Raw genomic sequence first — 12,995 nt, 5'->3', positions numbered from 1 at the left:
CTGATTGAGATTCAATCCGTTTCACTGACGGAGGATCAATCCCTCTCACTGACTGAGGTTCGATTCCTGTCACTGACTGAGATTCAATCCCTGTCACTGACTGACGTTCAATCCCTGTCACTGACAGAGATTCAATCCCTGTCACTGACTGAGGTTCAATCCCTGTCACAGACTGAGATTCAATCACTGTCACTGACTGAGGTTTACTTCCTGTCACTGACTGAGATTCAATCCCTGTCACTGACTGAGGGTCAATCCCTGTCACTGACGGAGGATCAATCCCTGTCACTGACTGAGGTTCAATCCCTGTCACTGACTGAGATTCAATCCCTGTCACTGACTGAGGGTCAATCCCTGTCACTGGCTGAGATTCATTCCCTGTCACTGACTGAGGTTCAATCACTGTCACTGACTGAGGGTCAATCCCTGTCACGTACTGAGGTTCAATCCCTGTCACTAACTGAGGTTCAATCCCTGTCACTGACTGAGATTCAATCCCTGTCACTGTCTGAGATTCAATCCCTGTCACTGACTGAGGTTCAATACCTGTCACAGACTGAGATTCAATCCCTGTCACTGTCTGAGATTCAATCCCTGTCACTTACTGAGGCTCAATCCCTGTCACTGACTGAGGCTCAATCCCTGTCACTGACTGAGATACAATATGTGTCACTGACTGAGATTAAATCCCAGTCACTGACTGAGGTTCAATCCCTGTCACTGACTGAGCTTCAATCCCAGTCACTGATTGAGATTCAATCCCTGTCACTGACTAAGGTTCAATGCCTGTCACTGACTGAGGTACAATCCCTGTCACTGTCTGAGATTCAATCCCTGTCACTGACTGAGATTCAATCCCGATCACTGACTAAGGTTCAATCCCTGTCACTGACTGAGATTCAATTCCAGTCACTGATTGAGACTCAATCCCTGCCACTGACTGAGGTTCAATCCCTGTGACTGTCTGAGATTCAATCCCTGTCACTGAGTGAGATTGAATTCCTGTCACTTACTGAGATTCAATTCCGGTCACTGACTGAGATACAATCCCTGTCACTGACTGAGGTTCAATTCCTGTCACTGACTGAGATTCAATCCCTGTCACTGACTGAGATTCAATTCCTGTCACTGACTGAGATTCAATCCCTGTAACTGACTGAGGTTCAATCCCTGTCACTGACTGAGATTCAACTCCAGTCACTGATTGAGATTCAATCCCTGCCACTGACTGAGGTTCAATCCCTGTGACTGTCTGAGATTCAATCCCTGTCACTGTCTAAGGTTCAATCCCTGTCCCTGAAGGATGTTCAATCCCTCTCACTGATTGAGATTCAATTCCTGTCACTGTCTGAGGGTCAATCCCTGTCACTGACTGAGATTCAATCCCTTTCACTAACTGAGATTCAATCCCTGTCACTGACTGAATTTCAATCTCTGTCACTGACTGAATTTCAATCCCTGTCACTGACTGAGATTCAATCCCTGTAACTGACTGAGGTTCAATCCCTGTCACTGACTGAGATTCAACTCCAGTCACTGATTGAGATTCAATCCCTGCCACTGACTGAGGTTCAATCCCTGTGACTGTCTGAGATTCAATCCCTGTCACTGTCTAAGGTTCAATCCCTGTCCCTGAAGGATGTTCAATCCCTCACACTGATTGAGATTCAATTCCTGTCACTGTCTGAGGGTCAATCCCTGTCACTGACTGAGATTCAATCCCTGTCACTAACGGAGATACAATCCCTGTCACTGACTGAGATTCAATCCCTGTCACTAACGGAGATTCAATCACTGTCACTGACTGAGGTTTACTCTCTGTCACTGATTGAGATTCAATCCCTCTCCCTGACTGAGGTTCAATCCCTGTTACTGACTGCGATTCAATCTCTGGCACTAACTGAGAATCACTTCTTGTCACTGATTGAGATTCAATCCGTTTCACTGACGGAGGATCAATCCCTCTCACTGACTGAGGTTCGATTCCTGTCACTGACTGAGACTCAATCCCTGTCACGGACTGAGGTTCAATCCCTGTCACTGACTGAGATTCAATCCCTGTCACTGACTGAGGGTTAATCCCTGTCACTGGCTGAGATTCAATCCCTGTCACGAACTGCGATTCAATCTCTGGCACTGACTGAGAATCACTTCTTGTCACTGATTGAGATTCAATCCGTTTCACTGACTGCGAGTCAATCCCTGTCACTGACTGAGGTTCGATCCCTGTCACTGACTGAGATACAATCCCTGTCACTGACTGAGATTCAATCCCTGTCACTGCCTGAGATTCAACCCCTGTCACTGACTGAGGTTCAATCCCTGTCACAGACAGAGATTCAATCACTGTCACTGACTGAGGTTTACTTCCTGTCACTGACTGAGATTCAATCCCTGTCACTGACTGAGGATCAATCCCAGTCACTGACGGAGGATCAATCCCTGTCACTGACTGAGGTTCAATCCCTGTCACTGACTGAGATTCAATCCCTGTCACTGACTGAGGGTCAATCCCTGTCACTGGCTGAGATTCATTCCCTGTCACTGACTGAGGTTCAATCACTGTCACTGACTGAGGGTCAATCCCTGTCACTTACTGAGGTTCAATCCCTGTCACTGTCTGAGATTCAATCCCTGTCACTGTCTGAGATTCAATCCCTGTCACTGACTGAGGTTCAATACCTGTCACAGACTGAGATTCAATCACTGTCACTGACTGAGGTTCAATCCCTGACACTGATTGAGGTTCAATCACTGTCATTGACTAAGTTTCAGTCCCTGTCACTGACTGAGGAACACTCCCTGTCACAGACTGAGATTCAGTCCCTGTCACTGTCTGAAATTCGATCCCTGTCACTGATTAAGGTTCAATCCCTGTCACTGACGGAGGTTCAATCCCTGTCACTGACTGAGGTTCAATCCCTGTCACTGGCTGAGATTCAATTCCTGTCACTGTCAGAGGATCAATCCCTGTCACTGTCTGAGGTTCAATCCCTGTCACTTACTGAGGCTCAATCCCTGTCACTGACTGAGGCTCAAACCCTGTCACTGACTGAGATACAATCCCATTTAACTAACTGAGATTCAATAGCGGACACTGACTGAGGTTCAATCCCTGTCACTGATGGAGTTTCAATCCCTGTCACTGACTGAGATTCAATCCCTGTCACTTCCTGAGATTCAATCCCTGTCACTGACTGAGATTCATTCCCTGTCACTGACTGAGGGTCAATCCCAGTCATTGACTGAGATTCAATCCCTGTCACTATCTGAGATTCAATCCCTGTCACTGACTGAGATTCAATCCCTGTCACTGACTGAGGTACAATCCCTGTCACAGACTGAGATTCAATCCCTGCCACTGTCTGAGAATCAATCCCTGTCACTGACAAGAGGTTAAATCCCTGTCACAGACTGAGATTCAATCACTGTCACTGACTGAGGTTCAATCCCTGTCACTGGCTGAGATTCAATCCCTGTCACTGATTGAGGATCAATCCCTGTCACTGTCTGAGGTTCAATCCCTGTCACTTACTGAGGCTCAATCCCTGTCACTGACTGAGGCTCAATCCCTGTCACTGACTGAGGCTCAATCCCTGTCACTGACTGAGATACAATATGTGTCACTGACTGAGGTTAAATCCCAGTCACTGACGGAGGTTCAATCCCTGTCACTGACTGAGCTTCAATCCCAGTCACTGATTGAGATTCAATCCCTGTCACTGACTAAGGTTCAATGCCTGTCACTGACTGAGGTACAATCCCTGTCACTGTCTGAGATTCAATCCCTGTCACTGACTGAGATTCAATCTCGATCACTGACTAAGGTTCAATCCCTGTCACTGACTGAGATTCAATTACTGTCACTGACTGAGATTCAATCCCTGTAACTAACTGAGGTTAAATCCCTGTCACAGACTGAGATTCAATTCCAGTCACTGATTGAGATTCAATCCCTGCCACCGACTGAGGTTCAATCCCTGTGACTGTCTGAGATTCAATCCCTGTCACTGAGTGAGATTGAATTCCTGTCACTTACTGAGATTCAATTCCGGTCACTGACTCAGAAACAATCCCTGTCACTGACTGAGGTTCAATTCCTGTCACTGACTGAGATTCAATCCCTGTCACTGACTGAGATTCAATTCCTGTCACTGACTGAGATTCAATCCCTGTAACTGACTGAGGTTCAATCCCTGTCACTGACTGAGATTCAACTCCAGTCACTGATTGAGATTCATTCCCTGTCACTGTCTAAGGTTCAATCCCTGTCCCTGAAGGATGTTCAATCCCTCTCACTGATTGAGATTCAATTCCTGTCACTGTCTGAGGGTCAATCCCTGTCACTGACTGAGATTCAATCCCTTTCACTAACTGAGATTCAATCCCTGTCACTGACTGAATTTCAATCTCTGTCACTGACTGAATTTCAATCCCTGTCACTGACTGAGGTACAATCCCTGTCACAGACTGAGATTCAATCCCTGCCACTGTCTGAGAATCAATCCCTGTCACTGACAAGAGGTTAAATCCCTGTCACAGACTGAGATTCAATCACTGTCACTGACTGAGGTTCAATCCCTGTCACTGGCTGAGATTCAATCCCTGTCACTGACTGAGGATCAATCCCTGTCACTGTCTGAGGTTCAATCCCTGTCACTTACTGAGGATCAATCCCTGTCACTGACTGAGGCTCAATCCCTGTCACTGACTGAGGCTCAATCCCTGTCACTGACTGAGATACAATATGTGTCACTGACTGAGGTTAAATCCCAGTCACTGACTGAGGTTCAATCCCTGTCACTGACTGAGCTTCAATCCCAGTCACTGATTGAGATTCAATCCCTGTCACTGACTAAGGTTCAATGCCTGTCACTGACTGAGGTACAATCCCTGTCACTGTCTGAGATTCAATCCCTGTCACTGACTGAGATTCAATCCCGATCACTGACTAAGGTTCAATCCCTGTCACTGACTGAGATTCAATTACTGTCACTGACTGAGATTCAATCCCTGTAACTAACTGAGGTTAAATCCCTGTCACTGACTGAGATTCAATTCCAGTCACTGATTGAGATTCAATCCCTGCCACTGAGTGAGATTGAATTCCTGTCACTTACTGAGATTCAATTCCGGTCACTGACTCAGATACAATCCCTGTCACTGACTGAGGTTCAATTCCTGTCACTGACTGAGATTCAATCCCTGTCACTGACTGAGATTCAATTCCTGTCACTGACTGAGATTCAATCCCTGTAACTGACTGAGGTTCAATCCCTGTCACTGACTGAGATTCAACTCCAGTCACTGATTGAGATTCAATCCCTGCCACTGACTGAGGTTCAATCCCTGTGACTGTCTGAGATTCAATCCCTGTCACTGTCTAAGGTTCAATCCCTGTCCCTGAAGGATGTTCAATCCCTCTCACTGATTGAGATTCAATTCCTGTCACTGTCTGAGGGTCAATCCCTGTCACTGACTGAGATTCAATCCCTTTCACTAACTGAGATTCAATCCCTGACCCTGACTGAATTTAAATCTCTGTCACTGACTGAATTTCAATCCCTGTCACTGACTGAGGGTCAATCCCTGTCACTTAGTGAGTTTCAATCCTTGTCACTAACTGAGATTCAATCCCTGTCACTAAGTGAGATTCAATCCCTGTCACTGACTGAGATTCAATCCCTGTCACTGTCTGAGATTCAATCCCTGTCACTGACTGAGGTTCAATCCCTGTCACAGACTGAGATTCAATCACTGTCACTGACTGAGGTTCAATCCCTGACACTGATTGAGGTTCAATCCCTGTCACTTACTGAGGCTCAATCACTGTCATTGACTAAGTTTCAGTCCCTGTCACTGACTGAGGAACACTCCCTGTCACAGACTGAGATTCAGTCCCTGTCACTGTCTGAAATTCGATCCCTGTCACCGACTAAGGTTCAATCCCTGTCACTGACGGAGGTTCAATCCCTGTCACTGACTGAGGTTCAATCCTGTCACTGGCTGAGATTCAATCTCTGTCACTGACTGAGGATCAATCCCTGTCACTGTCTGAGGTTCAATCCCTGTCACTTACTGAGGCGCAAACCCTGTCACTGACTGAGATACAATCCCATTTAACTAACTGAGATACAATATGTGTCACTGACTAAGGTTCAATCCCTGTCACTGACTGAGGTACAATCCCTGTCACTGTCTGAGATTCAATCCCTGTCACTGACTGAGATTCAATCCCGATCACTGACTAAGGTTCAATCCCAGTCATTGACTGAGATTCAATCCCTGTCACTAACTGAGATTCAATCCCTGTCACTTACTGAGATTCAATCCCTGTCACTGACTGAGGTACAATCCCTGTCACAGACTGAGATTCAATCCCTGCCACTGTCTGAGAATCAATCCCTGTCACTGACAAGAGGTTAAATCCCTGTCACAGACTGAGATTCAATCACTGTCACTGACTGAGGTTCAATCCCTGTCACTGGCTGAGATTCAATCCCTGTCACTGACTGAGGATCAATCCCTGTCACTGTCTGAGGTTCAATCCCTGTCACTTACTGAGGCTCAATTCCTGTCACTGACTGAGGCTCAATCCCTGTCACTGACTGAGGCTCAATCCCTGTCACTGACTGAGATACAATATGTGTCACTGACTGAGGTTAAATCCCAGTCACTGACTGAGGTTCAATCCCTGTCACTGACTGAGCTTCAATCCCAGTCACTGATTGAGATTCAATCCCTGCCACTGTCTGAGAATCAATCCCTGTCACTGACAAGAGGTTAAATCCCTGTCACAGACTGAGATTCAATCACTGTCACAGACTGAGGTTCAATCCCTGTCACTGGCTGAGATTCAATCCCTGTCACTGACTGAGGATCAATCCCTGTCACTGTCTGAGGTTCAATCCCTGTCACTTACTGAGGCTCAATTCCTGTCACTGACTGAGGCTCAATCCCTGTCACTGACTGAGGTTCAATCCCTGTCACTGACTGAGCTTCAATCCCAGTCACTGATTGAGATTCAATCCCTGTCACTGACTAAGGTTCAATTCCTGTCACTGACTGAGGTACAATCCCTGTCACTGTCTGAGATTCAATCCCTGTCACTGACAGATTCAATCCCTGTCACTGACTGAGATTCAATTACTGTCACTGACTGAGATTCAATCCCTGTAACTAACTAAGGTTAAATCCCTGTCACTGACTGAGGTTCAATCCCTGACACTGATTGAGGTTCAATCCCTATCACTTACTGAGGCTCAATCACTGTCACAGACTGAGATTCAGTCCCTGTCACTGTCTGAAATTCGATCCCTGTCACAGACTAAGGTTCAATCCCTGTCACTGACGGAGGTTCAATCCCTGTCACTGACTGAGGTTCAATCCTGTCACTGGCTGAGATTCAATCTCTGTCACTGACTGAGCATCAATCCCTGTCACTGTCTGAGGTTCAATCCCTGTCACTTACTGAGGCGCAAACCCTGTCACTGACTGAGATACAATCCCATTTTCCTAACTGAGATTCAATAGCGGACACTGACTGAGGTTCAATCCCTGTCACTGATGGAGGTTCAATCCCGGTCACTGACTGAGATTCAATCCCTGTCACTTACTGAGATTCAATCCCTGTCACTGACTGAGATTCATTCCCTGTCACTGACCGAGGGTCAATCCCAGTCACTGACTGAGATTCAATCCCTGTCACTAACTGAGATTCAATCCCTGTCACTTACTGAGATTCAAACCCTGTCACTGACTGAGGTACAATCCGTGTCACAGACTGAGAATCAATCACTGTCACGGACTGAGGTTCAATCCCAGTCACTGACTGAGATTCAATCCCTGTCACTAACGGAGATACAATCCCTGTCACTGACTGAGATTCAATCCCTGTCACTGTCTGAGATTCAACCCCTGTCACTGAATGAGATTCAATCCCTGTCACTGACTGAGATTCAATCCCTGTCACTGAATGAGGCTCAATCCCTGTCACAGACTGAGATTCAACTCCTGTCACTGAATGTGATTTAATTCCTGTCACAGACTGAGATTCAATTCCTGTCACTGTCTGAGTTTCAATCCCTGTCACTGACTGAGATTCAATCCCTGTCACGAACTGAGATTCAATCCCTGTCACTGACTGAGATTCATTCCCTGTCACTGTCTGAGGGTCAATCCCAGTCACTGACTGAGATTCAATCCCTGTCACTAACGGAGATACAATCCCTGTCACTGACTGAGATTCAATCCCAGTCACTAACGGAGATTCAATCACTGTCACTGACTGAGGTTTACTCTCTGTCACTGATTGAGATTCAATCCCTCTCCCTGACTGAGGTTCAATCCCTGTTACTGACTGCGATTCAATCTCTGGCACTAACTGAGAATCACTTCTTGTCACTGATTGAGATTCAATCCGTTTCACTGACGGAGGATCAATCCCTGTCACTGACTGAGGCTCGATTCCTGTCACTGACTGAGATTCAATCCCTGTCACGGACTGAGGTTCAATCCCTGTCACTGACTGAGATTCAATCCCTGTCACTGACTGAGGGTTAATCCCTGTCACTGGCTGAGATTCAATCCCTGTCACGAACTGCGATTCAATCTCTGGCACTGACTGAGAATCACTTCTTGTCACTGATTGAGATTCAATCCGTTTCACTGACTGCGAGTCAATCCCTGTCACTGACTGAGGTTCGATCCCTGTCACTGACTGAGATACAATCCCTGTCACTGACTGAGATTCAATCCCTGTCACTGCCTGAGATTCAACCCCTGTCACTGACTGAGGTTCAATCCCTGTCACAGACTGAGATTCAATCACTGTCACTGACTGAGGTTTACTTCCTGTCACTGACTGAGATTCAATCCCTGTCACTGACTGAGGGTCAATCCCTGTCACTGACGGAGGATCAATCCCTGTCACTGACGTAGATTCAATCCCTGTCACTGACTGAGGGTCAATCCCAGTCATTCACTGAGATTCAATCCCTGTCACTAACTGAGATTCAATCCCTGTCACTTACTGAGATTCAATCCCTGTCACTGACTGAGGTACAATCCCTGTCACAGACTGAGATTCAATCCCTGCCACTGTCTGAGAATCAATCCCTGTCACTGACAAGAGGTTAAATCCCTGTCACAGACTGAGATTCAATCACTGTCACTGACTGAGGTTCAATCCCTGTCACTGGCTGAGATTCAATCCCTGTCACTGACTGAGGATCAATCCCTGTCACTGTCTGAGGTTCAATCCCTGTCACTGACTGAGGCTCAATCCCTGTCACTGACTGAGGCTCAATCCCTGTCACTGACTGAGATACAATATGTGTCACTGACTGAGGTTAAATCCCAGTCACTGACTGAGGTTCAATCCCTGTCACTGACTGAGCTTCAATCCCAGTCACTGATTGAGATTCAATCCCTGTCACTGACTGAGGGTCAATCCCAGTCATTGACTGAGATTCAATCCCTGTCACTAACTGAGATTCAATCCCTGTCACTTACTGAGATTCAATCCCTGTCACTGACTGAGGTACAATCCCTGTCACAGACTGAGATTCAATCCCTGTCACTGACTGAGGCTCAATCCCTGTCACTGACTGAGATACAATATGTGTCACTGACTGAGGTTAAATCCCAGTCACTGACTGAGGTTCAATCCCTGTCACTGACTGAGCTTCAATCCCAGTCACTGATTGAGATTCAATCCCTGTCACTGACTAAGGTTCAATGCCTGTCACTGACTGAGGTACAATCCCTCTCACTGTCTGAGATTCAATCCCTGTCACTGACTGAGATTCAATCCCGATCACTGACTAAGGTTCAATCCCTGTCACTGACTGAGATTCAATTACTGTCACTGACTGAGATTCAATCCCTGTAACTAACTGAGGTTAAATCCCTGTCACTGACTGAGATTCAATTCCAGTCACTGATTGAGATTCAATCCCTGCCACTGACTGAGGTTCAATCCCTGTGACTGTCTGAGATTCAATCCCTGTCACTGAGTGAGATTGAATTCCTGTCACTTACTGAGATTCAATTCCGGTCACTGACTCAGATACAATCCCTGTCACTGACTGAGGTTCAATTCCTGTCACTGACTGAGATTCAATCCCTGTCACTGACTGAGATTCAATTCCTGTCACTGACTGTTTTAAAAAATTCTCAAGGTCAGGTTCGTAGGAGAGTAGTCTGACACAGAACAAACGACCAAGAGGCGAGTCTGCTAGAATATGGGCATTTTATTCCGCGCAGCGTCGCCACAACGGGTCTGGCTTATACTCACTCTACATGTTACCGGAACTGGGAGCCGTCATTTCTCGTAGAGCGGTTGCCAACAACCCACGCTCGGCGGTTAAACGTAACCCCGGAGCAGACTCACCAAACTGGGGACTTTTCCAGCTGATATACTCTTTTCCAGATATAAACATTCATGTGAACAGCAGAGCAAGGCTAAAAAACACATTCCATTCTGGTTACATACAGATAAGAAGATTCACACGGGGAGGTGTGTAATAAGATTCACACGGGACTAAGCAACACCTCCATTCCGGTTAGATTCACACATGTATTGGGACATAATTTTTAACCGTTTCACCACATTCCACTGCTTGGCCCAATACATGTGTTACATTATGATTCACACATGTATTGGGACATAATTTTACACCACATTCCACTGCTTGGCCCAATACATGTGTTACATTATGCTTAATTCAGTTCAATTCGTTTCAGTTAATTTCAGTTCAGTCAATTCAGTGTAGTTCAATTCAGTTCCGTCCATTTCAATTCAATTTAGCTCACTTCCATTTTGTTCCGTTCAATTTGATTCACTTCAGTTCCACTCAGTTCAGTTCAGTTCAATCCCATTCAATTCTGTTAACTCCGCTTCAGCTTTTTGGACATGCCCACATCCTCCGCTGTACCCCAGGCAAGGGGTTCTTCGGCAGGACTGGGATCCTCTCTCAAACAAACTGCCACGTACATGCCCACATCCATGCCATCCCGGGACGGTCGGGACCTCCACAGTTTGTTCTTCTGGTTTCTTAGTCTTTTTCCAAAACATTGTTCTGTATCAAAATCTCTCCTCAATTGCGATTGACCCTGCTCGCTGCGCCAAATGTTTTAAAAAATTCTCAAGGTCAGGTTCGTAGGAGAGTAGTCTGACACAGAACAAACGACCAAGAGGCGAGTCTGCTAGAATATGGGCATTTTATTCCCCGCAGCGTCGCCACAACGGGTCTGGCTTATACTCACTCTACATGTTACCGGAACTGGGAGCCGTCAGTTCTCGTAGAGCGGTTGCCAACAACCCACGCTCGGCGGTTAAACGTAACCCCGGAGCAGACTCACCGAACTGGAGACTTTTCCAGCTGATATACTCTTTTCCAGATATAAACATTCATGTGAACAGCAGAGCAAGGCTAAAAAACACATTCCATTCTGGTTACATACAGATAAGAAGATTCACACGGGGAGGTGTGTAATAAGATTCACACGGGACTAAGCAACACCTCCATTCCGGTTAGATTCACACATGTATTGGGACATAATTTTTAACCGTTTCACCACACTGACTGAGATTCAATCCCTGTAACTGACTGAGGTTCAATCCCTGTCACTGACTGAGATTCAACTCCAGTCACTGATTGAGATTCAATCCCTGCCACTGACTGAGGTTCAATCCCTGTGACTGTCTGAGATTCAATCCCTGTCACTGTCTAAGGTTCAATCCCTGTCCCTGAAGGATGTTCAATCCCTCACACTGATTGAGATTCAATTCCTGTCACTGTCTGAGGGTCAATCCCTGTCACTGACTGAGATTCAATCCCTCTCACTAACTGAGATTCAATCCCTGTCACTGACTGAATTTCAATCTCTGTCACTGACTGAATTTCAATCCCTGTCACTGACTGAGATTCAATTCCTGTCACTGTCTGAGGGTCAATCCCTGTCACTGACTGAGATTCAATCCCTTTCACTGACTGAGATTCAATCCCTGTCACTAACGGAGATACAAACCCTGTCAGTGACTGAGATTCAATCCCTGTCACTAACGGAGATTCAATCACTGTCACTGACTGAGGTTTACTCTCTGTCACTGATTGAGATTCAATCCCTCTCCCTGACTGAGGTTCAATCCCTGTTACTGACTGCGATTCAATCTCTGGCACTAACTGAGAATCACTTCTTGTCACTGATTGAGATTCAATCCGTTTCACTGCCGGATGATCAATCCCTGTCACTGACTGAGGTTCGATTCCTGTCACTGACTGAGATTCAATCCCTGTCACGGACTGAGGTTCAATCCCTGTCACTGACTGAGATTCAATCCCTGTCACTGACTGAGGGTTAATCCCTGTCACTGGCTGAGATTCAATCCCTGTCACGAACTGCGATTCAATCTCTGGCACTGACTGAGAATCACTTCTTGTCACTGATTGAGATTCAATCCGTTTCACTGACTGACGTTCAATCCCTGTCACTGACTGAGGTTCGATCCCTGTCACTGACTGAGATACAATCCCTGTCACTGACTGAGATTCAATCCCTGTCACTGCCTGAGATTCAACCCCTGTCACTGACTGAGGTTCAATCCCTGTCACAGACTGAGATTCAATCACTGTCACTGACTGAGATTCAATCCCTGTCACTGACTGAGGGTCAATCCCTGTCACTGACGGAGGATCAATCCCTGTCACTGACTGAGGTTCAATCCCTGTCACTGACTGAGATTCAATCCCTGTCACTGACTGAGGGTCAATCCCTGTCACTGGCTGAGATTCATTCCCTGTCACTGACTGAGGTTCAATCACTGTCACTGACTGAGGGTCAATCCCTGTCACTTACTGAGGTTCAATCCTTGTCACTAACTGAGATACAATCCCTGTCACTAACTGAGGTTCAATCCCTGTCACTGACTGAGATTCAATCCCTGTCACTGTCTGAGATTCAATCCCTGTCACTGACTGAGGTTCAATACC

Source organism: Chiloscyllium plagiosum, unplaced genomic scaffold (assembly GCF_037043375.1).
Source record: "Chiloscyllium plagiosum isolate Xiang-an unplaced genomic scaffold, Cpla_swu_hap1 HiC_scaffold_37, whole genome shotgun sequence".
Classification (NCBI taxonomy): domain Eukaryota; kingdom Metazoa; phylum Chordata; class Chondrichthyes; order Orectolobiformes; family Hemiscylliidae; genus Chiloscyllium; species Chiloscyllium plagiosum.
Note: the sequence above shows the minus strand (reverse complement) of the source record.